This window comes from Onthophagus taurus, chromosome 1 (genome assembly GCF_036711975.1).
Source record: "Onthophagus taurus isolate NC chromosome 1, IU_Otau_3.0, whole genome shotgun sequence".
NCBI lineage: Eukaryota > Metazoa > Arthropoda > Insecta > Coleoptera > Scarabaeidae > Onthophagus > Onthophagus taurus.
In genome coordinates this window covers 37,655,575-37,682,862 of record NC_091966.1, presented here as the reverse complement: position 1 = coordinate 37,682,862, position 27,288 = coordinate 37,655,575, and the positions used below count along the sequence as shown (strand labels likewise).

The following is a 27,288-nucleotide window of genomic DNA, read 5'->3' as shown; positions in this document are numbered from 1 at the left end:
CTCTTCATCAGATTTTTACCGCAACAATGCGGTCGCATTGAGGAAAACCACATTTTTTCCGCAATTTACTTAATTTATTATTATCGTCATAATAACACGCCGTTATGTTTAATCGTTACACATTCTTTCCAAGTTTTTCATACCGCGCAGGTGTTAGACTTTAAAGCTAATTTTTTTAAACCCGCATAATTAAAGTACTAATACCGCAGCTGCATCGCAATGGAAAAGTTTTATAAATATCTTTTAAGGACTTCGTGCTGTAAATTGATCACCAAGTTAATTTAAACTACTATTGGCATTATTTGATACGTGATGTTAACTTGAATCGTAATCGAAAATAATTGCAGCAAGGCACAAAGGATGGTATTTCATCGCTTAACCTTCATTTAAATTGCACGCTATGCGTCTCAATATCAAAAGTAAAACTTTTTAAAGTACAAGGTAAGCAAATAAGAATAAAAAAAAACATTTAAAACATTATCTTTATTCTTAGATTACTTATATATAGTGAATTTTACTTAAGATGCAATATACAAAAGTATATTTTCATAGAAACATGGGCGTAACTTACTTACTTTGTCCCACATAACATGCAACATGTCAATATAATTTGAAATTACAGTAAAATCTCGATATAGCGGATCAATACGGGGAACGCACCGTTATAGCACAATAAAAATATACAACAATCTAGCGCTGAATAACAAATAAAAATATACTAGTTCTTGTGTTAGTTCTAGTGATAGTGCGAGTGCAAAACTAGAACTAACACAAGACCGAGAACTAGAAACATTCGGATGTAGCCGCACGTCTTTCAAGACGGCTAAACTCGAATGTTTCTAGTTCTAGGTCTAGTGTTAGTTCTAGTTTTACACTAGGACTGTTACTATGTAGAACTAACACTATACCTAGAACTAGAATCATTTGGGTTTAGCCGTTTTTACAGATGTGCGGCTAAATCCGAATGTTTCTAGTTCTCGGTCTTGTGTTAACGGCTTCTAAGTCTAGTGTTAGTTCTAGTTTTAATTGTTATGCAGCGCTAGACCAAGAACTAGAATCATTCGAGTTTAGCCGTGTTAAGAGACGTCCGGCTAAACCCAAACGCTTCTAGTTCTAGGTCTAATGTTAGTTCTAGTGTTAGTGCAAGTATCTATAGTTGTTTCTAGTTCTAGGTCTAGTGTTAGTTCTAGTTTTACACTAGCACTATCACTAGAACTAACACTATACCTAGAACTAGAATCATTTGGGTTTAGCCGCACGTCTCTAAAGACGGCTAAACCCGAATGATTCTAGTGCTAGGTATAGTGTTAGTTCTAGTTTTACACTGGCACTGTAACTAGAACTAATATTAGACCTAGAACTAGAAGCATTTGGGTTTAGCCGGGCGTCTCTTAAGATGGCTAAACATGAATGATTCTAGTTCTAAGTCTAGTGTTGGTTTTAGTGTTAATTGTTATGCAGCGCTAGACCAAGAACTAGAATCATTCGAGTTTAGCCGTCTTTAGAGCTGTGCGGCTAAATCCAAATAAGTCTAGTTCTTGGTATAGTTTAGTTCTCTAGGTATAGTGGTAGCCTTCTTTAGAGACGTGCGGCTAAACCTAAATGATTCTAGTTCTAGGTATAGTGTTAGTTCTACATAGTAACAGTGCTAGTGTAAAACTAGAACGCAAATAGTTGAAAGGTTAAATATACGTATTAGAAAAATACGTATATGAAATTATATAGTAGAACTAGAATCATTTGGGTTTAGCCGTTTTAAGAGACGTACGGCTAAATCCGAATGTTTCTACTTCTAGGTCTAGTGTTAGTTCTAGTTTTACACTAGCACCATCACTAGATCTAACACTATACCTAGAACTAGAATCATTTGGGTTTAGCCGCACGTCTCTAAAGACGGCTAAACCCGAATGATTCCAGTTATAGGTATAGTGTTAGTTCTAGTTTTACACTGGCACTGTAACTAGAACTAATATTAGACCTAGAACTAGAAGCATTTGGGTTTAGCCGGACGTCTCTTAAGATGGCTAAAACCGAATGATTCTAGTTCTAAGTCTAGTGTTGGTTCTAATGTTAATTGTTATGCAGCGCTAGACCAAGTGTAAAACTAGAACTAACACTATACCTAGAACTAGAATCATACGGGTTTACCCGTCTTTAGAGACGTGCGGCTAAACCCAAATGATTCTAGTTCTAGGTATAGTGTTAGTTCTCTAGGTATACACAACTTTTTTGTCTCTTGACATTTTCTCTTAAAATTGTTACTTTGATAACAAGAAAATAAAATAATACACAGGCTCAGTTGATTTAATTCAGAGATTGGTTATTATTAGTCAAAGAAATGAAGTTATGTCAAATTGATCTCAGCATTATTTTATATTTTGTGATCAAATTAACAATTTTTTAGTTGTAAAATATCAAGAGATAAGAAAGTTGTAAATTTTTACCCTTAACTTGGAGGAGAAGGGGTTTTGACCAAAAACTTATATGAAAGACCCCTCTTAATTTTCGTTGAAAAATCACCTCATAAAATATTTCGCATCAATTTAGATACATTCCTTATATACCAAGTATATACGTATACACAAGTTTAAGTAAATGATTTTTTTTTGATTTTTACGAATTAGATGATAATAAAAGGAATAAATATCTTATTTTTATTTTTTAATGATAAATTTGTTTTTAGAATTATATTAAAAAAGTTTAATTATGCAACTCTATATACACCAAGTGCACCATCTAGCGGAGAAATAAGAAACTGATTCGGCACAGTCAACTTCTTTCAGTATTGGAGTGGGGATGAAGTTGAGTTTGATTCAGCTTTTCGTCGCAAGAGCGCGCGATGGTATCTAACTTTTTCCTGAAAAAAGTTATAATTCATGTCGAATTAATAATTAATGATTGATATCTTCATTTAATCGGATGGATTCATCTTGACAGTAATTAATGCGTCCATTGTAAACAAATGTTTCCAACTGTGGGCTCGCGATTGTCTTTTGAAGTTGAAAAAGTTAATTGCCGCCGTAGAGTTATAACTCGAACGCATTTTTGGCCGTTCTTGTCGCGATTAATTGCAAGGGAACCGTTTAAGAAAGATTTGCTGTGGAGTTTTTTTCATTTACTTCTCCAATTTGGAATCGCGAACCGAAAGAATTATTATTATTGAATAGGGTTTTATATGGAAGGCGCCGAAGAAGAAGAATAAAGATGGCGATGTTAAAAGAGAGGCAAGTCGTGCAGCACGTAACCGTTCGGCGGCGCTGCGTTCGTGGTCACGCGGTCGTGGCCGGAGTCACGCCTTCCGTGGAATGTTCATTAGCGATCGGTTGACCTTAGCGCGGACCCGGCACGAAAGAGAAAAGAGGATTCTCGCGTGCTAAGCCCCAAGGAACCGCTCACTGCGGCAATATCGACGTTGGATCGGACGACCAACTCGAATGGGAACGGCCCGCGAGATTACTTCTTTACTTCTTATTGTAAGCTGAAGCATACACTCTTTTTAAATTTCAACTCCAAACTGTCTTACATTATTGTTGTTATTATTATAGTCTCTCTGAAAACTATACGTTTTATAGTTAACGAAAGAAATAAAGGTTTTTACACCGCAAGTAGTAAATGGATTGATTGCGAACGTTTTATAACTGTTGCGGGTAATACGCGTCGTGTCACCAGCTTCGATTCGAAATACGTTCCGCACATAAACTCAAGTCCAAGCGAGAGGCGCATTTCGATTTTATCTTTCATTTTTCGAGGTTGTTGACTTCGGGCGGGCGTTCTAGGAGTCGATATATCGTCTTCGAACTCGCCTTCAATATTTTCAACAAGAACTCAACCACTTGAAACTATATGCAACTTTAAGTACTTATGCAAACTTCAGCTAATTCTAATCCTAAGACGCTGTGATTAAGATAGATAGACGAGGAGAGATTTTCTTTACTTCAGTTATCAACTGAAGTAATTATTTCTGAAATCGTATTAAACCCAATTAAATACCTTTAATTAACACCAAAGATAGATCAGATCGTGTTACGTATATATAAAACAATTTTGACAAAATTATAACTTTCGCAAATATAATTAATTGAAGTATTGCTAATGTGAAAGGAGGATCGTTCGGTTCAATGCCAATTACGTGAATAGATTTGAAGCGACGGCGCCGGCAGATGGCCATATGTGGAGATTACTTCCTGCATGCGTGACTATTGTTTACGCGGCAAGTCCGATAGATCTTTATATATCAATTCAAGTCACCGATTTATGCGCGCGAAAAGATCGAGCGGACTTCTTGCACAAGGTTTTCTTACATGGTCGTACTAGTACAATTTAATCAAGCGCCCGATACCATATTCGCGCGTCATCTCGATGCGCATTCTTATATGACTCATCGACGGCCATTGCCTCATTCCCTCTCTTGTCTATTACATCTTCAAGCGAAAGGAGAGGCAACAGAATAAGTATCATGCATACGATCATACATATCTATATTGAGATTTAAATGAAAACTAATATTATTTTAACAACTCCATCATTTATTCATTATAATCATATAAAAGAAAATGTAAGTAATGAAGGAATGAATTGAATGCAATTAAAAAGATGTTAAATGTTTGATAGCAAGACATAATTAAGCTATTAGCTTTCAAGCAATTTCAAAGTCCAACTTGTTTGATTGTCAACACGATATCTAACACTAATCTGATTAACACTAATGAAAAGTTTGTGAAAGCTGCGACTATGCAAAATATATGCGAAGATGTTCCCACTTGCTGGCATTTATGGTATGACATACAAGATTAACAATCCTACCATAATCGAAAGGCAGTTATAAACGAGTAGATACTGTCCAAAAGACCATGGTCTCATTATAAAAGAATAAATACTTTTTGAAAAAGCCTTGATAATCTTCGCAGAAAACTAGTTAGTGCTAATTGAAATCTAGATACTGAGAAGACTAGATACTGCTTAAACATGACAAGATTCTTGCAGAAGACTAAATTCTGATTGGGAAAGACTAGATACTGCTTGCAGAAGACTGAATATTGCTTGCAAAAGACCACATTCCCATTACTAAATTGCACTGCATACTTTTTGACGCTCGATAAAGACCTAATACTGCTTGCAGAAAACTATGCACTACTTAAACACGACCAGATTCTCATTGTACAAGACTAATACTACTAATAGAAGCCTACATAGTACTTAGAGAAGACTAGATAGTGCAAATAGAAGACTAGGTAGTGCTTCCAGAACACTAAACACTACTTGAAAAAGACTAGATATTGCTTGAAAACTATACCCTTTTTAACGCTTGATGAAGACCTAACTGCTTCTAGAATACTATCTACTGCTTGCACAGAACCAAATCTTCATTGAGAATACTGAATACTGATAAGATACTAAATCCAGCTTGAAGAAAACCATATACTGCTTGCAGGAGACTGAATACTTTATGCAAAAAACTACATTTCATTACAAAAGGCAAAATTCTGATTGAAGAAGACTTGATAATGAAGAATCAAATTCAAATTCAAAAGGATAAGAATAAAATTTGCTACAACTTTTGTTCTAAAAGTTTTTCTGTAACATGTTTCGATTGGCAAATGTTACCATTAATAACTTCAAAAAGCAATACATTTATAAAATTTTTGATTTTCGTATTTTTCTCGATATTGACGCATATGAGAGCAAAAATGCGAGATAGAAATATTGTTAGATAGATATTGAAATAATTATGCTATTAGCTTTCCAGTAATTTCAAAGTCCAACTTGTTTGATTTTCAAAATGCTAAAATTACTAAATTTTGCTTAACGAAGACTTGGTAATGCTTTAAAAAGACTAAATACTGCTAATAGAAGCCTACATAGTATTTACAGAAGACTGTACTGCTAACATAAAACTAGGAAGTGCTTACAGAAGTTTAGATACTACATGAAAAAAATTTGATTTGGCTTGAACACTGTACACTTTTTGACGCTTGATAAAGACCTAATACTGCTTGTAGAAAACTATATAATACTTAAACAGAACCAGATTCTCATTGTACAAGACTAAATACTGCTAATAGAAGCCTACATAGTACTTAGAGAAAACTAGATAGTGCAAATAGAAAACAAGGTAGTGCTTGCAGAACACTAAACATTACTTGAAAAAGACTAGATATTGCTTGAAGACTATACTCTTTTTAACGCTTGATGAAGACCTAATACTGCTTCTAGAATACTATCTACTGCTTGCACAGAACCAGATCTTCATTGAGAATACTGAATACTGATAAGATACACTAAATACAGCTTGAAGAAAACTATATACTAATTTCAGGAGACTAAATACTCTATGCAAAAAACTGCATTTTCATTACAAAAGGCAAAATTCTGCTTGAAGAAGACTTGATACTGCTTCCAAAAGACTGTTAATAGAATAGATAGGGCTTACAGAGTACTAGATACTGCAAATAGAAGATTACGTAGTATTTGCAGAAGAATAAATACTACTTTAAAAGACAAAATATTGCTTGAGAATTATAAACTCTCTAACGAAAACCTAATACTACTTGTAGAAGACCAGATTCACGTTGCAAGATACTAAATAGAGATATGATAGTAAATACTGCTTGTAGAAAACTAGATAATACTTTACAAACGCTAGGTATTACTAGAGGAAGACTACACAATATTTGTCGCTTAACAAAGCTCACATATTACTTGTTGAAATCTATATAATGCTTCACAAGATCAGATTTTTATTTTATTACGGCTTGAAAAACACTACTAATACTCTTTGGCATGCTTTGCAAAAGTTTTTGCATGATGGATGCTGGTATTTTCGTCCACTCGGCTTGGAAAAGATACTTTTACCAAATTCGACGTCCAATCTATCCCAAAGGTGGGGTTCAGATCTGAACTCTGGGTAGGCCAGTACATTCGAGTAACCCCATTGTCACCGTACCAATGCATCAGCATGACAATTAATGTTGCCGTCCTGAAAGTAACATGGGTTCACTCCGTAAAATTGCTATAACGTAGGAAGCATTGTTATCTAAAATTGCGCAGACCAAGGCTCCCAATCCATCCCATCCCATCCCAGGAAAAACATCCCCAGACCATAATAATAATAATAATGTTACCATTGATAACTCGTAAAACTACGAAATTCATCAAAGTTTCATGTCATAGTATTTTTCTTGATATTGGCGCTTCTGAGAGCAAAATGCAAGAGATCAATATTGTTAAGAATAAAATTTACTACAACTTTTGTTCTAAAAAATTTTATGTAACATGATCCAACTCACAAGTGTTACCATTAACAACTTGTAGAACATCGAAATTTATGAAATTTTTCATATTTTCGTATTTTTCTCGATATTTAAGCATCTGAGAGCAAAAGTGCAACAGAGTTATATTGTTAAACACAAAATTTGCTACAACTTTTGTTCTAGACGTCCTTTTATAACATGCTCCGACTCCCGAGTATTACCATTGTCGAAAACTAAATGTTGTTTGAATAATACTATATATATAATATTAAATACGGCTTGAGAAACACTACTAGTACTTGATAGAGCCTCCACGTGCGGCAATTACAGCCTCAACCCTCTTTGGTATGCTTTGCAAAAGTTTCTGCATGATGGTTTCTGGTATTTTCTACCACTCGGCTTGGAGAAGATACTTCTACGGAATTTTTAACGTGCAATTCGTCCCTGAGGTTCTCGATGGGGTTCAGATCTGGACTCTGGGTAGGCCAGTACATTCGAGTAACCCCACCGTAGCAATCGAGAGTGAACCTCGAAGCATGACAGTTAGTGTTGCCATCCTGAAAGTAACATAGGTTCACTTCATAAAATTGTTAACTAAAATTGTGCAGACCAAGGCTCCCAATCCATCGCAGGAAAAACATCCCCAGACCATAATCTCATTTCTGCCAAACGTTACTTTTGGCGCAATACATTTAGACACGAGAAATTTTCCAGACTCAGTTCCTGCCATGCAAACAATACAGGATGAACCTTAGTTGTTATCTTCAAAGAACCTATTTCCACTGATCTATGGTCTACTATCGACGTGTTTTACAAAACATTAATCAACTTATGAAATAATACTCCCGGATGCCTGTTGACACTCTTGGTGTATGTGGTCCGTCGGTCCAAATACATATGATGTACATATTACAAATACATATTGTAGATACATAGTGATGTTGGATTTCTTCTTCTTCGCTATAATAATTTTCGTTTAATGTTCAAGTATACGTACAAGAAGCAAAAGCTTCATTTTGAAGATCTTTGGTGTAATTCTGTTTATAGTTCGATCTGCATTCTGACATCATGCCTAAGGAAATATTGAAATATTGCTATACTCCACAATGTCTTACATTCACCAGAAAAGAACAAGTATAACCAGTAACAACGTGATATAATTTATTCATACATCAAAAATTACTCACACAATTTTTTTCCCATGTTTCTCTTTAGCTGTTATGTAGCATTATTCAAGCAGTAGCTTCTATTTTCTTTTGCCTATCTCCCTCAGTCTTGTTTCTAACATTCCTTATTTAATTGTCGTTTAATCTTAAAATAAACTTTAATTTTTTTTTGTAAATTGATTTGTTTAATAAAAATCGAACCATTGAAATTTCAATTTATAAACGTGACGTTCATACGAACTCTATAACAGCTATTAAAACGTTAATTGGGTATTGTACGTGGTGTAACGGTTCTTATCGGACATTATTAAAACGCTTTAAAACTTGCGTAAGCGTATAATTTGTTCGGTTGCGTTTATTCTGGGTAGAGTATTTCGGAGCTCAAACAATCCTAATACAATTAACGCACTCGTGGAAATGGGAATGGGCTGCTTTCTAATTCCCTCGTTAAACAATAGCCTTTTTTAACAAGACTAATTTGTTAGCTTTTTTTTCTTGAAAGCTGCGTTGAACACGAGCTTTATATACAGAGTGATTTATAAACTTATTCCTCTTTCGAGTATTTCTATATTGGACATTTGCGGGATAGATAACGGATAAAGCTTGAACACTGAAGGGTCATTATCGCCGCCTCCTCTTCTTCCTCTTCTCGGTTCGTTCCTTGTGCGCTATTACCTCGGACGCAAAAGAACGATGGAATATCCCGCGGCACGGCCAGACCGCGCGATGGCGATGGTCTAATGGGCCGCCGATGTTCACGTCCAAAGCGCAAAGAGAGATGATGGAGATACACGCCATGGGCCGCGTGCCTCGACCGTCCATGACCTTCCTCTCTCTGGTCGGGAACCCCGCACGTCCCCATCGAGAAGAAGAAGAAGAAAAGTGGCGGTTACGCGTGCCCCTCCCGCTTTCCCGCCAACAGTCTTCGTTGCTTAGCACGAAGATACCAAGGAATTGCTTAGGACGCAATAAGAGAATGCAATAGAACCATAATATCCTTCAATAAAATATCAATAACTGTTTAGTCTAGAATACATTTTTTTGTTTGGTCATTTTTCCTTCAGACGAAACAATAGCCAAGGTCTCCTCGGGTTTTATGTCACGTCAACAAAAAGATGTTATCACACCAGACCCGAGATTAAAAAGAAAAAAAAGGTCCAGAAAAAATCCCAACCGGCTAATTTGAACCTCATAGCGACCGTCATGTAGATTATATTATAATGTCCATCCTCTTGTAGCCGACGTTGTTAACACGAATGTTGTTTCTGTTCCAGGTAAGCGAAAGAGAACGGACCCCGCGCGTTATCACCCATCGAAGACGCTGTCGACGGTGTTATTTGAGGAACGTCTGCGGTTAAGGCGCGTTTATACCGCGAATGACCAGGCTGTGATTACCACGGAAAAAAAGGGTTCCATCTCTAACCAATGGTAACTTATCTTTAGTTTGCGCCGACGTTACTCTTCTCAAAGCTGTACTTCTACGTACATTTCCAATTACCAGCGTGGAGTTAAATGGCTCAATTAAACTCCTTTTAAAGAAGTCGGTTTTGAAACTCCAATCATGTTTCTTAGTGATGGTATTAGAAGCTTGTATGGTATCTTGATGTTATAAGATGTTATTGTAATAATTAAGTTTGTAATATTAAGTTAGTTTTAAGTAATAATGAAGATTTAATATATAACAGATTAATATTGTTGTGGAACATGTGGGAATGTCAACTTCGATGGGGAATACTGAAAGGTTATCGAGGTTCGTGTGGATGCAGACAACAAGGTAAGTTTATAACAAGGTTTATTTATTTATTATGGTATCAGTGGTTTTTTTATGCAAGTCGTTTATCGCAAATGCAAACTTGTCGCAGTTTTTTATAAATTGTGTAAATCAAATCGATAAGGGAGACTATTATCAATTTGATTCCATGTGCGCATTATGTGTCAGTTGGAGTATGGTAAAGATTACTTTAAGCCAATGTTGCCAACTCTACCGATTTATCGGTAGATCTACCGATGTATACCTAATACGACTTAATCTACCGATTTTCATAATTTGTGTTATTAATTACACATCTAAGAGTAAATAAGTGCAAGACATACTAGAGAGTGATATTGTTAAGAATAAAATTTGCTATAATTTTTGTTTTAAAAGCTTTTTTATAACATGTTCCGTTTCCCAAGTATTACTATTAACAACTTGTAAAACAACGAAATTCATCAAATTTTCATATCTTTGTATTTTTCTCGATATTGATGCATCTGAGAGCAAAAATGCAAGAGAGTAATATTGTTAGGAATAAAATTTACTACAACTTTTGTTCTAAAAGTTTTGCTGTAAGATGTTCCGATTCTCAAGTGTTACTATTGACTACTTGTAAAACAACGAAATTCGTCAAATTTTCATATCTTAGCATTTTTCTCGATATTGACGCATCTAAGAGCAAAAATGCAAGAAAGCAATATTATTACGAATAAAATTTGTTACTAATTTTGTTGTAAAAGTTTTTCTGTAACATGCTCCTATTCGCAAGTGTTACTATTAATAAATCGTAAAACAACAAAATTCATCAAATTTCCATATCTTCGTATTTTTCTCTATATTGACGCATCTGAGAGCAAAAATGCAAGAGAACAATATTGTTAAGAATAAAAATTGCTACAACTTTTATTCTAAAAGTTTTACTGTAACATGTTCCGATTCGCAAGTGTTACCATTGACAACTTGTAAAACAACAAAATTCATCAAATATTCATATCTTAGTATTTTTCTCAATATTGATGCATCTGAGAGTAAAAATACAACAGAGGAATATTGTTAGGTATAAAATTTGCTACAACTTTTGTTGTACACGTTTTTCTGTAACATATTCCGATTCGCAAGTGTTACCATTGACAACTTGTAAAACGACATTCATAAAATTTTCATATCTTCGTATTTTTCTCGATATTGATGCATCTGAGAGCAAAAATGTAAGAGAGCAATATTGTTAGGAATAAAATTTGCTAAAACTTTTGTTCTAAAAGTTTTGCTGTAAGATGTTCCGATTCTCAAGTGCTACCATTGACGACTTGTAAAACAACGAAATTAATCAAATGTTCATATCTTCGTACTTTTCTCGATATTGATCCTTCTGAGAGCAAAAATACAAGAGAGCAATATTGTTAAGAATAAAAATTGCTACAACTTTTATTCTAAAAGTTTTACTGTAACATGTTCCGATTCGCAAGTGTTACCATTGACAACTTGTAAAATAAAATTCATCAAATATTCATATCTTAGTATCTTTCTCGATATTGATGCATGTGAGAGCAAAAATACAACAGAGCAATATTGTTAGGTATAAAATTTGCTACAACTTTTGTTGTAAACGTTTTTCTGTAACATATTCCGATTCGCAAGTGTTACCATTGACAACTTGTAAAACGACATTCTTCAAATTTTCATATCTTCGTATTTTTCTCGATATTGATGCATCTGAGAGCAAAAATGTAAGAGAGCAATATTGTTAGGAATAAAATTTGTTACAACTTTTGTTCTAAAAGTTTTGCTGTAAGATGTTCCAATTCTCAAGTGTTACCATTGACAACTTGTAAAACAACAAAATTCATCAAATATTCATATCTTAGTATTTTTCTCGATATTGACGTATCTGAGAGCAAAAATGCAAGAGAGCAATATTGTTAGGAATAAAATTTGCTACAAATTTTGCTCGAAAAGCTTTTCTGTAACATGTTCTGATTCACAAGTGTTACCATTGATAACTTGTAAAACAACGAAATTCATCAAATTTTAATATCTTCGTATTTTTCTCGATATTGATGCATCTGAGAGCAAAAATGCAAGAGAGCAATATTGTTAAGAGTAAAATTTGCTACAACTTTTGCTCGAAAAGCTTTTCTGTAACATGTTCCAATTCGCAAGTGTTACCATTGATAACTTGTAAAACAACGAAATTCATCAAATTTTAATATCTTCGTATTTTTCTCGATATTAACACATCTGAGAGCAAAAATGCAAGAGAGCAATATTGTTAAGAATAAGATTTGCTTCAACTTTTGCTCGAAAAGCTTTTCTGTAACATGTTCCAATTCGCAAGTGTTACCATTGATAACTTGTAAAACAACGAAATTCATCAAATTTTAATATCTTCGTATTTTTCTCGGTATTAACACATCTGAGAGCAAAAATGCAAGAGAGCAATATTGTTAAGAATAAGATTTGCTTCAACTTTTGTTTTAAAAGTTCTTTTATAACATGCTCCGATTCCTGAGTGTTACCATTGATAACTTGAAAAATCAACAAATTCATAAAATTTTCATATTTTTCTCGATATTTAAACATCTGACATTTGGCCGGCACAGGTTGGCAACGCTGCTTTAAGCATATGGTACGTTACTTTGTGCCTATATATGAAGATGTTTTTATGTGGTACACACATACTTTTCGGGTATATGACCCATCAAGTAGACTGCTCATTAAATTTATTAAAGTCGTACCGTTAATCTGGCAATTATTAAAGGTATTTCTTGTCCGGCCTCTATCTCGTGTCGGCATTTCCCCTTCCCTTGACTCGAAAGAAAACAGACGCCGCGTGCATCTCACTCTGGTTGGTGTACGACAAGACAGGCCAATTTACAAGGTTACAATTAACCTGGAATATTTAAGTGGCGTATTTAACGACTTCTGGGTAGGGTACAGTTAAAAACTGGTTGATGGCAGTTTAGAGATTTTTGCACTTAATAAGTGTACGGCACAGTAAACACCGCGTCGCGTCACTTCTTCTCTATAAAATGTATTATTACTTTAAAATCGTGACTTAGATCCTTTTTGAAAGACCATCCTGTCAAGACACCAACCGCCTCCGGTCACTGAAACAGGATCGCCGCCACCTTTGCTCCAAAGAGGGCGCTCTGCCCTCGGCTTTCTCAGACTTATACGATCTGATAAGCTAACAACCACCCGCGCCGAAGACGGCCGTGGTCGAATCCACGGCTATCTGGATTGTTAAGTCACGCGCTTCATGGCCGTGCGTGACTGCTCTTTGTCTTTGAGATCGTTTTCTATGGCGCCTCAGAACCAGCAGACTCAAAACGATCTTAAAATATTTTTTTGAAACAGTTTCTCACTTAGTAACTTCATCCTTTATGAATAGGTAATGAAAGGGTGCAAACATCGAACTGATAGATATCACGCCTCCCTTAACTGATCACCATCTCAAAGGAGCAAACAACTTGTTCTCCATTAAACTTAATAATATACCAGGGGCATAGCACCTCGACCAACCGCTAATTGTAAAACTACGTGGAAGTATGGCATATTTGCATAATTGACATAATTGAGTTGAGAAGATCCGATAAGAAAACCGCTACGAACGTACATTACCAAATATAAAAGCTATTTTTATTATAGCTACTTTCCTACGCACGAAAAGGTCTAGTTACATTTTCACTATATAGTTATGAAGAAGAAGTTCCTGGAATGAGCTCGTTAAAAATAGCTGCTCTCTTCAACAATCTCGTCCCCGTTCACTATCATCAAAGGAAGATCTTCAGGCTATAAAGCTTAAGCTTTGTGGCTAAATTACACCAAGCTGCCTCGACGACAATTTAACGAAATTATTCTCCCTATGGCGGAGGACGCGGCGCGTATTTACGTTAAAAAATCCGGTTTGTATCTGCGTGATATTTAATCTCTCGTCCTCGCGGAGGTCTTTCCATGCCGACGGTAAACAACACGGCGACCAGAAAAAAAAGAAAACGAGCCTTACCAATGCGGGAGATAGTCGGTGTATTGTATGGCACTTTTATCGCGTACGTGCATACCTCTTAATAACAATGTCTTTTATACATTAACGTTTCGTTTCTCACGCATTAGATAAAAGCGTATTTAAGGTGAAACAATTAAATGTTAGATTAAGTGACTTTGAGATATCATGACAAGTAAATCCATGAAGTACAGGTCCATAATTTCTTAACAAATGGCTTATGGGGAGGGAGACCATCTCTTCTCGATATGTTAACGGAAGTCTGTCGACAAATTAACGTTATATCGCATTGTCGCGCACAACTGGCTCGGTACAGTTAGGTTTATGGCCAACTCCGCGCACTATCTGTCGGGGACCATTAATATTTGTTATCCTGACAGCCTGCGGTGCTTGTATGGTAATCCTTTGGCTGATCGGAAAAATTCCGTTCGCCATTATTACTCGAACAATTTTGCGATGTACCGACTTCCCCGGGCATCGTTAATAGTCATTTTTAATTCGTTTATTTTGACATTCAATAAATGCATCGAATCAAAGAGTCTCCATACACCCCACAACATTTTCAATGTACACTTCTAACTTACCAAATATGGAATGAAAGATTTTATACTCATTAATTTTTTCTACTTATTTGATACATTAGATGATTTTGGTTTTCTTTCATAACATATCGTGCGTGATGTTGCTTTGTAACTGAAGGGATGTATTAAAATCTTCAAAACAAGTATTGTTACCATACCCAAATGAGCCCAAACGCCTATTTGCCACTTCTCAAAAAATGATAGTATATTGAGGTCAGTCAAAGTTATAATGATTGTTCAAAGCCTCAAAACAGCTGGCTCATTTCAATCTCTCCCTCCTAAACTCCGTAAAGGGGGTGTCAAAATTTTTTACACTTACTTTTTAAGTAAGCCACCATTAACATCAAGGATATTTACAGTATTGAGAAAATGATTTCCAAAATACAGCTGCAAAAATCTTAGGTTCTCATTTTTCTGGACGTGACGTTCTTGTTTACTACGACTTACGTTCTAATGCTTTACCAAGGTTGAGTTAGTCAATCTAGGCAAAGTTGAGGAGAGGTGCTAACGCATTTATCAGAAATTTTTGCAACTCCGATGAAGATACACTCTGATGATTTGTTTATCACCAAAGAAGTGACTAAGTCCAAAGAGTTTTCTCAGATGCGCTAGGAACAATAAGCAAAACTTACAACTGCAATGTTTTAAGTTATAACAAATCATCGATTTATGCCCAAGGAGGTACAATAAGTCCAAAAAACCATTTAATACTGTGAGAGTCTTTGATACAACCAAGGTATGTGACCGAATTGATATCGTTTTCGTGCTGGAACCATGTTTAACATGTTCTTAGTAATATAGTTGGCTCTTTAGTAACCTTTTTGTCAGGTTGCTAAAAAGATTACTAAGACTCCAAGGCTCGTTTGGTTGTCTTCCGGCATATATCTAGTTTAAGACCATATCAAGCAGACTTATTTGGCATATAGTACATGAAGGAACACCACCCTTTTAATTAATTGGCAGATACACCTACGTTTTCTTATAGTTGTCCATAAATCCCTCAGTATAATTTTGAACATTATCAGAAATTTCAATATTCTTTAGATTTATCCATCTCAGACTTTATAAAGTTGTTTCTGATATGAATACGGCCACTGCTAACTAGCAAGGGAAAGAAGAAATGAGTTACTGATTGAGGTGGCTCACACTATGACATGTTTCCAAAAAGATAACGAAAAAGGAAACGTCACTGTTTTGTTGGACCGGAAAAGTTTCATCAATAACTGTTTAGATATCCGTAGAAATGAAAAAGACTGCGTTTCTATCTCTTCGAACAGTACATTTTCTTTAGAGTGTAGCTATAATGATCGCATCTCTTCATTAAATCGAAACCAAATTTCTTCCAATAAGGATGGAATAATACTGAAAGCTTAAAGACTTGTAGTTACCCCCTAATTACATTGTAGTTTGTTCAGAAATTTACAATTTGTTGTGATTATAGTAAAACAGTGAGATAGAGTTGCTGGTCGGATTACCATTTCTTAGGAAGTTTTTTTTAATCTTTGTCCTTCGTTCTGAACAACACTTATTCTTTATTTCCAGGCTGTTATTGCCGTCAATGATTTGGTACTACTATGGCATGCATTATTCGGCATATTTTAGCTTACCTTGTTATCAATCATTTTTTGAAAAGTGTGATTCTTTCACTGAACCTCGGTTATTCAGTGAAGGGGTGGTTAATGAGGTGGATTATATCGCCCAGGCGTTGAACAATATTGATCCGAATATCACTCACCATAGAGAGAATGGATTTTACATTTTTTTATTAATTGTAGAACCTCAGTCACAAGTGATAACGCCTTAATGACGCAAAAATCTGCAGTCATTGTTCTAACTATTTTTGCTACCACATTGATGCATAATTAGCCAGGATCTGTTCGGCGCCTCAGCGCAAGTGATTTCGACTTCACTTAAGACAGATAACGTATGACTTTGTCACATATTGCAATGCGTCGGCCGTAAGACTTACTAAGCCTAAGCCAATGGTTTAGTGAAGCAAAAACCTGCATTATCTATTCTGAGTTAAGCTAAGGTCATTTGCGACCGAGACTTTATATGTGTTTTGATGAGTTATAACCATCTCAATACAATGTTGTATGACACATATTGCTTTGCCTCGGCTTAAATTAAGGCAAAAGTATGTGATACCGTCTACTTAAGCCGAGGTTGCTTACGGCCGAGGCAGAATTGCTACCACATCCATGCCACATTGGCTAGGATATGTTGCGGTGAGGAATAAAGAACTAAGTGAAATTGACAAGATGTAACGGCAAATCAAACTGTTAAATTTTTCAAGAGAAAGTGTAACACAAAGAAGACTATCTAAAGACATTGGAGAGCATTTTTTGTAGACAATTCAATCCAAGAGCAATACATATCGCTAAAAACCTGGAAGATTGGAGATGAAAATCGCCTCTATGAGAAATCTTCAAAATCTCAAAATCAGCTACAACCTAACCCGACTCTAGATGATGGTCTCTTGAGTTAAATTTAGATAATGAATGCCGTACTATGATAATGTGTTTCAACATTTAGTAAAGTAATTATTTAGCAATCAACAGAATGCTCTAAGCGGAGAACAACCCAAGATTTACTGCAACAAATTGATTCTGACTAATTCAGATATGCAAGTTAAATGAGGTTGAGAGTAAAAAGTAGATGTTTTTCATATTTTAAGAGGTACAATTAATTTGGCAAGAAGAACATCTAAAATTCCTACAATCTACTTAATCTACATAAATATTATCTATGTTTATGGACGGAGATTTTGAAAGGAATCAATTCAATATTGTTGATAAATATCACTTTCCAAAAGACGTTATCCCAAACCTGAAGCATTAAATTATCCATAAATGCAGATGTAAAACGATAAAAAGTGTTTAGATTAAACTTGTCCCCGTCTATGTGAGCATATCGGAGAAGTTATTGAATAATTTAAAGATTAATGTTAGATTACAAATGGAGATGTGATGGACTAGAATAAAATTAATTTCAAACAGAAATTTGATAACGCAGCAGCTTCTAATGAAAACATTTCTTAAAGAATCCTTTGTATCATTCGGATTGAAGATCTGATATTGTAAGAAATTTTTTGTAATTTAGATTTTAATTTACGTTTTCAAGTTCTTTTTGTAAGATTACTATCTCTAAAAAATATCTGTTACGAACAACATAACTCAACAAAGAAAGAAGCATTCTCGATATCTCGCATGTCCATTAGCTTAGCGCGTTCTTCAACCGTTTTACAAGAAACATCTCGAATGGCTGGTATGTAGCTAACTATCGAACATTAATAACAGTTGAAAGCTGGCATAAGTGTATATATACAGGGATATTTCTTCAAGAACACAGTCAGGAGCCAAAGGACTGGTTCCTGGAATCCAAGATGTGCTGGATAAGAGTTGACGTAATTTAATATCCACGACGCCAGAGAATCGCGCAAAAATTGCAAAAAGAGTAAACACTTTGTTGAAGAGTCTTCTTACGCAAGAAAACCGCCGAGCAGGTAAACTAAAAAGTACTCTCCACGGTTAAAACGATGTGATCTCTTTTTGTGCTTCATGAAGCTGCGACGAAATGTCACGAGATTATCATAAAGTTTCATGCGAGATGTCTTATCTTCAACAGGTAAATGTAAGAGTCGACTGTCTCGCGTTTGTTTACCTGAGATAATCTGTCTGGCATGTTGCCCCATTTTTAAACATGATACTGGAACTGAAAACTCAAAGTCCACTCGTATCTAGTTTAAATATAATGCGTTGCTTCGATAATAACGCGCGGATTAACGCTTCACGGAATAATATTCACATATCGTTTTATTTTAACACTAAGTAATCACTCATGTTGTGTGCGAATACTACGCAATTAGGTTATCTTTAACCATGTATTTATAACTTGGTGCAAGAAAAATAACAAACGTACTTTAAAATTTTTCAGTGTGCTTTATTAACCGCGGCTTTCTTATCTAAAGAACGATTGTGTACTCATAAAATTAATCTGCATACCAATAAAATCGTTGTTTCAACCTACTAAAGAAATATTATTTATCAATAAAATAACGAGGGAAAAATAATCTAAATTTTATGTTATATAAGAGCCACCAACCATGAAATTAATTAGCATTAATTGACTAACCAGATTTTTAACCACAAGTAAAACAACCGAAACAAGTCGTTTTGTTTCGTTAAGGACGGTGATTAATCTTGAGGATATACTGACCATATCCGCAGCCAAATCAGGACGGAGTCAGGTCAAAAATCAGGTAAATTACAACCCGGTTTGTCCCATAGTGCTCTTATGCTAATGCTCGGAACCACCAAAAAACCCAGATGATATCGCTGTAGTGGCCATGAAAAGTTAAGCTTTGTTCAAAATCGCTTCACTAAAAACTTTTTAATATTTATTTTTGATAAAACTTGTTTTTGCAAAGTACATAAAAAATAAACGTCAATGTCTTCATGAAAATCGTTTTATCATAAAACGATAATTGATATTCAGTGGAAATAAGATAAACTGGGCAAACACCAAGTAAGTTAATGCGCATCGTTTCTAAGTAATTATCACATATTTTACGCGCCTGCATGGAATTACCATTTAGATCCAATTTATCGCTTATGCGTAATGGTGCTAATAGGTTTAACTCTTCTTTGGACCATCCAGCGATAATAAAATCATTAACATTAATTACTTTTGAAATGGTAATAGTCGGTTTTCGACGAAAATTCAATCTATCCTGGCATTTAGAACAGAAAGGAAAAAAAATAATTTGATTACGGAACCGCAGCCTACTGTTAACGGCGCGACATTATTCAAATTTTGAAATTTAATTGGTCACGAAGACTGTTTCTGTGGCATCCTATATACGGAGAAGAACGGGAAAAGGCAGAGCGCGCGGGGCCCCCCAAAACAAAGTTAAACACAAGGTCGTCGCGCTTAAGTCGAATATCTAAGGCTTACCTGTGAGATTGTTGTTGTTACCTGGGCAAGTAGGCTGTGCGACCTCGCGCTGGCAGCACCATCTACCATTCGCGCACGAAACGCACCGCCGACGGTTGTTTCACGCTGTGTCGTTTTTAGTATTTTTGTTGGTAAAAGTGAGATGGTTTAAAATTGTTTTGGAACCTTATGAAACTGATTTCTTTTTTATTAATTTGTGCCGGAAGGAAATCTAACTTGGACATAAATCTGAATCATCTTTTGCGCTCTACACCCAAGAGGTACGTTGCTCAAAGTTTTTAATAAAAAAGTTTTGATGTACTTAGTTTATGTGTTAAAGTTCAAAAACAAGTTAGATACAATACTAAAACTACTGAAAGTGCTGAAAGTAGGTCGATCGAGTACGGTAGGCGGTGACATTTCTCGCAGTCTATCCAACAAAAGCAAACTTCTCGCAGCGCTATAACTCAGTGGGCGAAAACTATGTTGTTATTACTACGTTTTTACCTATTACCCTTATTCTAGAAAACGGCGAGCATTGTATTTTGTTGCGTGTTTTGAAATACAAAAGCGTAGTTCTTGTTGTTTCTGTTTGTACTTAGTATCATTTTAGTAATCTACGCGTGTTCCTGTCAATATTTGTCTATCGGAATATTTAAGGGACAGTTTATTAAGAGATAGTCGCGTGTTTATCTCCTAGATTTTAGGAAGGACATAACACACGTGTATAAATTCTTTACCCCACAAACTTATCACCTTTTTGGGTTAAACAAAATGTTAGTCTCATTGAAATGACTTAAGTATCACGTTAATTTATGCATCCTTGCCGTCAGAGAAACACATCATCTATCTTGAAAGATAACAATTTTAAAAGTTTGAACTGTACACGTTTAATTATTAGTTGTTGCAGAATTGATGGTGTATATTAATGTTTTGCAAAGATTTGCAAAATGTCTAAAAGCTCTATTTTTGATGGCATCATCAATTTTATCTGATCTCATTGTTCCAACTACATAAATGTCAATTTTTCCCAAAGATATAAGGTTAGCAGATGTAGGATGATTGTCCAGAAAATTATGTCTCCCAGCAAAGTTACCCACCAAAATGGTTCTCTAATCTGTAGAACTGGTATATAGATTTAGCCTAATATCATCGTGACCATTGGTGAACTGGTTCCTCTATTGACTTATAGAATTATTCATTGCCGTACTTAATCATTTACTGTTTTTATTGTGTCTAAACGTGTCATCATATCAATGATGATTAAGTTGATGGCAGGAGAAAATGTTGGAAGTCATTGATCTAAATGATTTGTTGCAAGCTTAACTGCTGTAGAGGAATATCAGATATACAAATTAACCTTTAATATGTACTCAAGGACGAATAGAGATTAATTTTTAAACCCATCTCGACATGTTGCTGTTATAAATTTGAAAAATAGATCTTTAAAAAATCGTATCTCAAGAACGGATAGAGATGTGACAATGAAATACAGAGCATTTTAAAGCTACTTCAATGAAGATTTTATGTGCCATAAATAATTTTTTATTTTCCATAAACATCGTTGTTATGATTTTTTAAACACATCTCTGCATGACTGATTGTTATACATTTGAAATATAGAATTTTAAAAAGTCGTATCTCAAGAACGGATTGAGATATAATAATGAATTAAAAAACATTTTAAAGCAAATTTAATGAAGATTTAGTGCGCCATAAACAATTTCTTGTTTTCCATAAACATCGTTGTTATGAATTTTTAAACCCAAGTCAGCGTATTTGAGTCATGTATACCACAAAGAGAAGTATCTCAAGAACGAATAGAGATATAAAAATGACGTAACCCGCATTTAGAAGTACATTTAATGAAGATTAACTGTGCCATAAACAATTTATTATTTTCCATAACCCTCGTTACGATTATTTTTTAAACCCAAATCGGCATATTTGATTGTAATTGATTTATAGAATAGAAGTTTAATAAATCGTATCTCGAGAACAAATTCAGATAGAAAGATGAAATACCAAGCATTTTAAAGCAAATTTAATGAAGAATAATTGTGCCATAAATAAATTCTTATTTAACATAAACCTCCTTATTTCTACTTCTTGAACCAAACCCTACATTTTGATTGATATGGATTTAAAGAATACAAGTTTAATAAATCGTATCTCGCAAACAAATTGAGATATATGAATGAAATACAAAGCATTATAAAGCAAATTTAATGAAGATTTAGTGTGCCATAAACAATTTCTTATTTTCCATAAACATCGTTGTTATGATTTTTTGAACTCATCTCTGCATAATTAATTGTTATACATTTGAAATAAGGAATTTTAAAAAGTCGTATCTCAAGAACGGATTGAGATATAGTAATACAATAAAGAACATTTTAAAGCAAATTTAATGAAGATTTAGTGTGCCATAAACAATATCTTATTTTCCATATACATCGTTGTTATGATCTTTTAAACCCAAATCGGCATATTTGATTCATGTATGCCAAAAAGGGAAGTATCTCAAGAACGAATTGTGATATAAAAATGAAGTAACCCGCATTTAAAAGTAAATTTAATGAAGATTAACTGTGGCATAAACAATTTCTTGTTTTCCATAAACATCGTTGTTATGATTTTTTGAACTCATCTCTGCATAATTAATTGTTATACATTTGAAATAAGGAATTTTGAAAAGTCGTATCTCAAGAACGGATTGAGATATAATAGTGAATTAAAGAACATTTTAAAGCAAATTTAATGAAGATTTAGAGTGCCATAAACAGCTTCTTGTTTTCCATAAACATCGTTGTTATGATTTTTTAAACCCAAATCGGCATATTTGATTCATGTATATCAAAAAGAGCAGTATCTCAAGAACGAATTGTGATATAAAAATGAAGTAACCCGCATTTAAAAGTAAATTTAATGAAGATTAACTGTGGCATAAACAATTTCTTATTTTCCATTTAAACTTCGTTATGATTAAACCCCAAATCTGCATATTTGATTGTAAAAGATTTAAAGAATAGAAGTTTAATAAACCGTATCTCGAGAACAAATTGAGATATAAGGATAAAATACAAAGCATTATAAAGCAAATTTAATGAAGAATAATTGTGCCATAAATAAATTCTTATTTACCATAAACCTATGTTGTTATGATTTTTTAAACTCATCACTCCATGATTGATTGTTATACATTTGAAATATGGAATTTTAAAAATCATATCTCAAGATAGGATTGAGATATAGCAACGAAAGAAAGAACATTTTAAAGCAAATTTAATGAAGATTTAGTGTGCTATAAAGAATTTCTTATTTTCTATAAACATCGTTGTTATGATTTTTTAAACGCAAGTCGGCGTATTTGATTCATTTATGCCAAAAAGATATGTATCTCAAGAACGAATTGAGATATAAAAATGAAGTAAACCGCATTTAAAAGTAAATTTAATGAAGATTGACAGTGCCATAAATAAATTTTTATTTACCATAAACCTTCTTATGGCTATTGTTTAAACCAAACCCTGCATTTTGATTGGTATAAATATAAATTTAAAGAATTCATCGTATCTGGAGAACAAATTGAGATATACGGATAAAATAAAAAACATTTTAAACTAAATTTAATGAAGAATAATTGTGCCATAAATAATATCTTATTTTCCATAAACCTTGTTAGGGTTAAGTTTTAAACCAAACCCTGCATTTTTAATTGTTATAGAATTGAGTAAAAGTTTAAACAATCATAGCTCAAGAACGAATTGAAGTAATACGATGAAATAAACAGCATTTTAAAGCGAATTTAATGAAGATTAAGTGACTCATCAATCATTTCTTATATTTCATAAACATAGTTGTTATGATTATTTTAGCGCACTCTGCACATCTGACTGTTAAGCTTATTCTATTTATAGTTAACTGTAGTGGCCTATACTCAACTTTCTCGTTTTTTATATGAAAATACAATATTTGAAAAAGTCAATATATCGATTAATGGTGATTCAAATCTCGTGGACGAATTTTTCCACGATTACAACGAAAGCCTTCCGAAATGTTTTTAAAATTCAATCACTAAAATTGAAAGAACTTAAAATTCTCTGAGACCATCTCAAACAACAACAGTTTTTCATGTCAACACCGCGAGGTCTTCACGAAAACATAAACGGTAGAATCGGGAATAAGGCGAAGAGACCCTATAGAGGAATGTTTTGTCAGTCGGTCCTTTTTATCGTAACGATTACCATCGCGTCCGAAAAAACAATGCTATCTGATCGATAACATCAATCGCCACACGATGTCAGTTCGGCGCATTATTCGAAACAATCGCGAACATGGAAACATCGGCGAGACGTGTATCTTTTCTGTGTGCCGCATTTACACACCTGCCCTTCTTCGGCCTCCTCTCGGGGATTCCATTTCGAGATCTTCCGAACCCAGCAGCTCGTTTGATATTCGCTAAGATAACGAAATCGCGCAAAAAGCGCGAAGAACGTTTCCAGCACCGGCTTAAAAATATCGCCGCGCCCTCCCATTTCTGCCCATTTGTGCCTAATAGTTCGAATTCATCAATAATTTTCCATCGATTTAAGTTTAATTTACCGCGCTTGGGCAGAGAATTTTTACTGAAATCTGACACGTTTTATCTAAACTTATTTCGCTTGAATTATTTATTTGAATCGTTCTTTACTCGGATTTCTCGAGTTTTATTAGTGTTCGACATCTCAAAACTGAAAACATGACATAATGTGTCAATTACTTTTTGCTGTATAAGAAAATCTCATTTTGTTTTCTATATCTTTTTGCTTCTTTTCTTTTCCTCGTTATGGCGTTGAGTGTACTTGTGTTTGCAGTTCGTACTTTACAATAAGCCGTTAAAATATTATACGTCGTACGTTTGAATAATGATTGTTAAAGACAGGTTTGTTGTTTTCCTTTTTCACATAAAACTTCTTGCTGATTTCTTCTTAGTTTCTGCATTTTTTAAAGAAACATTAATTTAATGGGAAATAATTATTTATCGTTGTTTTTAAAAGTTTACTATTCAATACAATTATACGTTTATGCGTTCCGATAAGATTGAAGTAATTGTTACCAAACAATGGCAAGCACGTTCCACTCACGTTTCCCCGATTACTACTACGTTTAAGAAGTTATAATATTACATTTCCTAGAAAAAATGTTTTAACTATAACTACCTTGTAAATACGGAAACTTACCAAGGTGTTTCCTAGAATAAAAAACTCCCGGTATTTATCGCCCTGACGAATTCTTTTGTGCCCCTGAAGGGTACCCTTTTAAAATTAGGCACCTCATACCATCAAGAACAACAGGTAGACTATATGCCTCTATTGCAGTTGAACAACGCAATTAGCACCCATCCTAAAAGAGCTTTACGGAGACCGAAGCTTTGTAGGTCCACTTTAAACTTGGGTGAGATAATTACAGGTTTTCGTTTTACGACGGCGGCGGTCGGATTTCTTCAGAAGAAACGTTAAATGGCGTCGAATGAAAACGCAATACATTCGAAATTATTCACCGATAAACCATATTTACTCAAAAAAAAGTAGATAAATATGTATATGCAATAAATAAATAAACGCTTCGTTTGCGAGTAGGGAAACCAAGACGCGTGTCGGTTTTTTGCCGACCGTGGCGGTCTCCTTGAATTTGAAATCTAGAGCCCCAACGATAAATAAGAGACGACGACACGACGTTCGCATTGCTGTAAATATTCATCGAAAAGTGCGTTCTTCTTCTTGTTGCACGGCCATTCGTTACCAACGTAAATAAGCGTATTGCACAGATTGTAATTTTTTACTTTGACCTTCTTTGTTCTTTGCGTGTCAAGTACGGGCACCATATTTGTACCGTGACATTTGTATGCCGACACATATCAAAACGTCAATTTCAAAATGGGAAATGCATCCCATCGAAGAAAACAACTTTTAACGAATGATATAAACAACCCATAAATCTTGATGGGACTTTAATGTTGACTCATATCGAGTCCAAAGATAGTTAAATTGAGATGGGAAGTACTAAAAGTTGTATTCATATTTCAAATTCAAAAAACAAATGTAGCAAATGTAATAATTGAGTACTGAGAGTTTTAGATAAGTCTTACTTACTTATCTTACTTCTTGTTAGTTTAGGGATTAGCACTATTTTTTTCCATTTGTCCTCTTCCTTCCTCTCCTCTCCTCTTTCCTTTTCCCACCTATTTGTTGTTATCTTGTGATGACATCCAACTATCATACCAGCGTTTATGTGGTCTTCCTAGGAGTCGCTTGGTGTCTGTTTTTTGCGTTTGGATTTTCTTTGCCAATTTTTACTCGCACATCCTTTCAACATAATCCCTCGAGTATCTTCTGAACCTCGCACATCTCAAGTCTCATCCAGTAATAGTTCTTCGTGTTCATATCTGTATGGCTCTCATCACTTGTTAGGTTGTTGATATTATCAGTAGGCCTATACACAGGTTTTATAGACCCTTACTTTGCTTTTATACCGTCATGCGTTTATTCCGTCATATGATCTCCCATTGGGAACCAGATATTACTTTAATTGCCTGTAATGTATGGTGTTCTTATAGCTTGATATATCGACTCCAAGATATTTAAACTGCATAATATGTTGGATCGACTTTTCTTCGACCTCCAATCTGCAATTTCTTCATGTTGAGGCTTTGGGTTCTCTGGATAGAAAGTTGCTTGTTGAATTGTTCTGCTGTTCTTCAATTTCAATAGCAGATCATTTTCATTCTCAGCTATAAACGTAACTGAAATAACATGAACACACACAATGATGGTGGAAGATTTAAATTCATACAACAGTGTTTGAACGATTGCTTCAATATAGTTAACGATTCTAGAACACAAGGCTAAATATCAATTTCGATTGTTTGTGCAAAAGATTCGTACAGGAGTGAAAGCGAAATGACATGCAGAAAAGAAAACTTTGTAGTGCTTCTTCTAATTCTCTAAGGACCTCCTGGAAGATGCTACTACACAAGTAAACTCATATTAGTGAGCAAATTAAGAGTATATTGGAAAAATGACTTCAAAATTCCTGGAAAATTTTGTTGATAGTTGTACGTCGCTTATTTGTGGTTTAAACTGTTATTTTGTACATACCGGGAATTTCATATAACTCGAAATATATGATTACAGTAGCCATAGTTACGAAACTACTATGTACTTGGACTGTCTCACATAAAATGGAACATAGCTTAATAGTACAGGCATTGGGCAGTTTTGCAAAGGAAAAGTTTTGCTTGGAAAAACGTGGCGTCCTTATGATAACACTGAGTTTTCTGCCATCTTAAGAGACGCACGTCTAAACCTGAATATTTTTGGTTTTAGGTCTAGAGTTAGTTCTAGTGATAGTGTTAGTGTAAAACTAGAACCGTAGCCATCTTTAGCGGTTTAGCCGTCTTTAGAGACATGCGGCTAAATCCGAATGATTCTAGTTGTTGGTCTAGTGTTAGTTCTACTTTCAGTTCCATAAAATTATACAACAATCTAGCGCTGCATAACACTTAAAACTAGAACTAACACTATACCTAGAGTTTAGCCGTGCGTCAGAAAACGCA

At 34.6% G+C, this 27,288-nt stretch overlaps 1 protein-coding gene across 2 annotated transcripts in view; it reads left to right on the top strand.

The window, feature by feature from the left end:
* The window catches only part of LOC111421879 (epidermal growth factor receptor), a 131,645-nt gene that overhangs the window by 51,432 nt on the left and 52,925 nt on the right, over positions 1-27,288 (top strand). The window contains exon 1 of one of the 2 annotated variants that reach the window (XM_071201266.1): positions 19,747-19,972. The exons of the other annotated variant lie outside the window; for it this stretch is intronic. The gene's annotated coding sequence lies outside the window, so the exon portion shown is untranslated. Of the gene's footprint in view, positions 1-19,746; positions 19,973-27,288 lie in introns of those variants that run through there. 2 annotated transcript variants of the gene reach the window in all.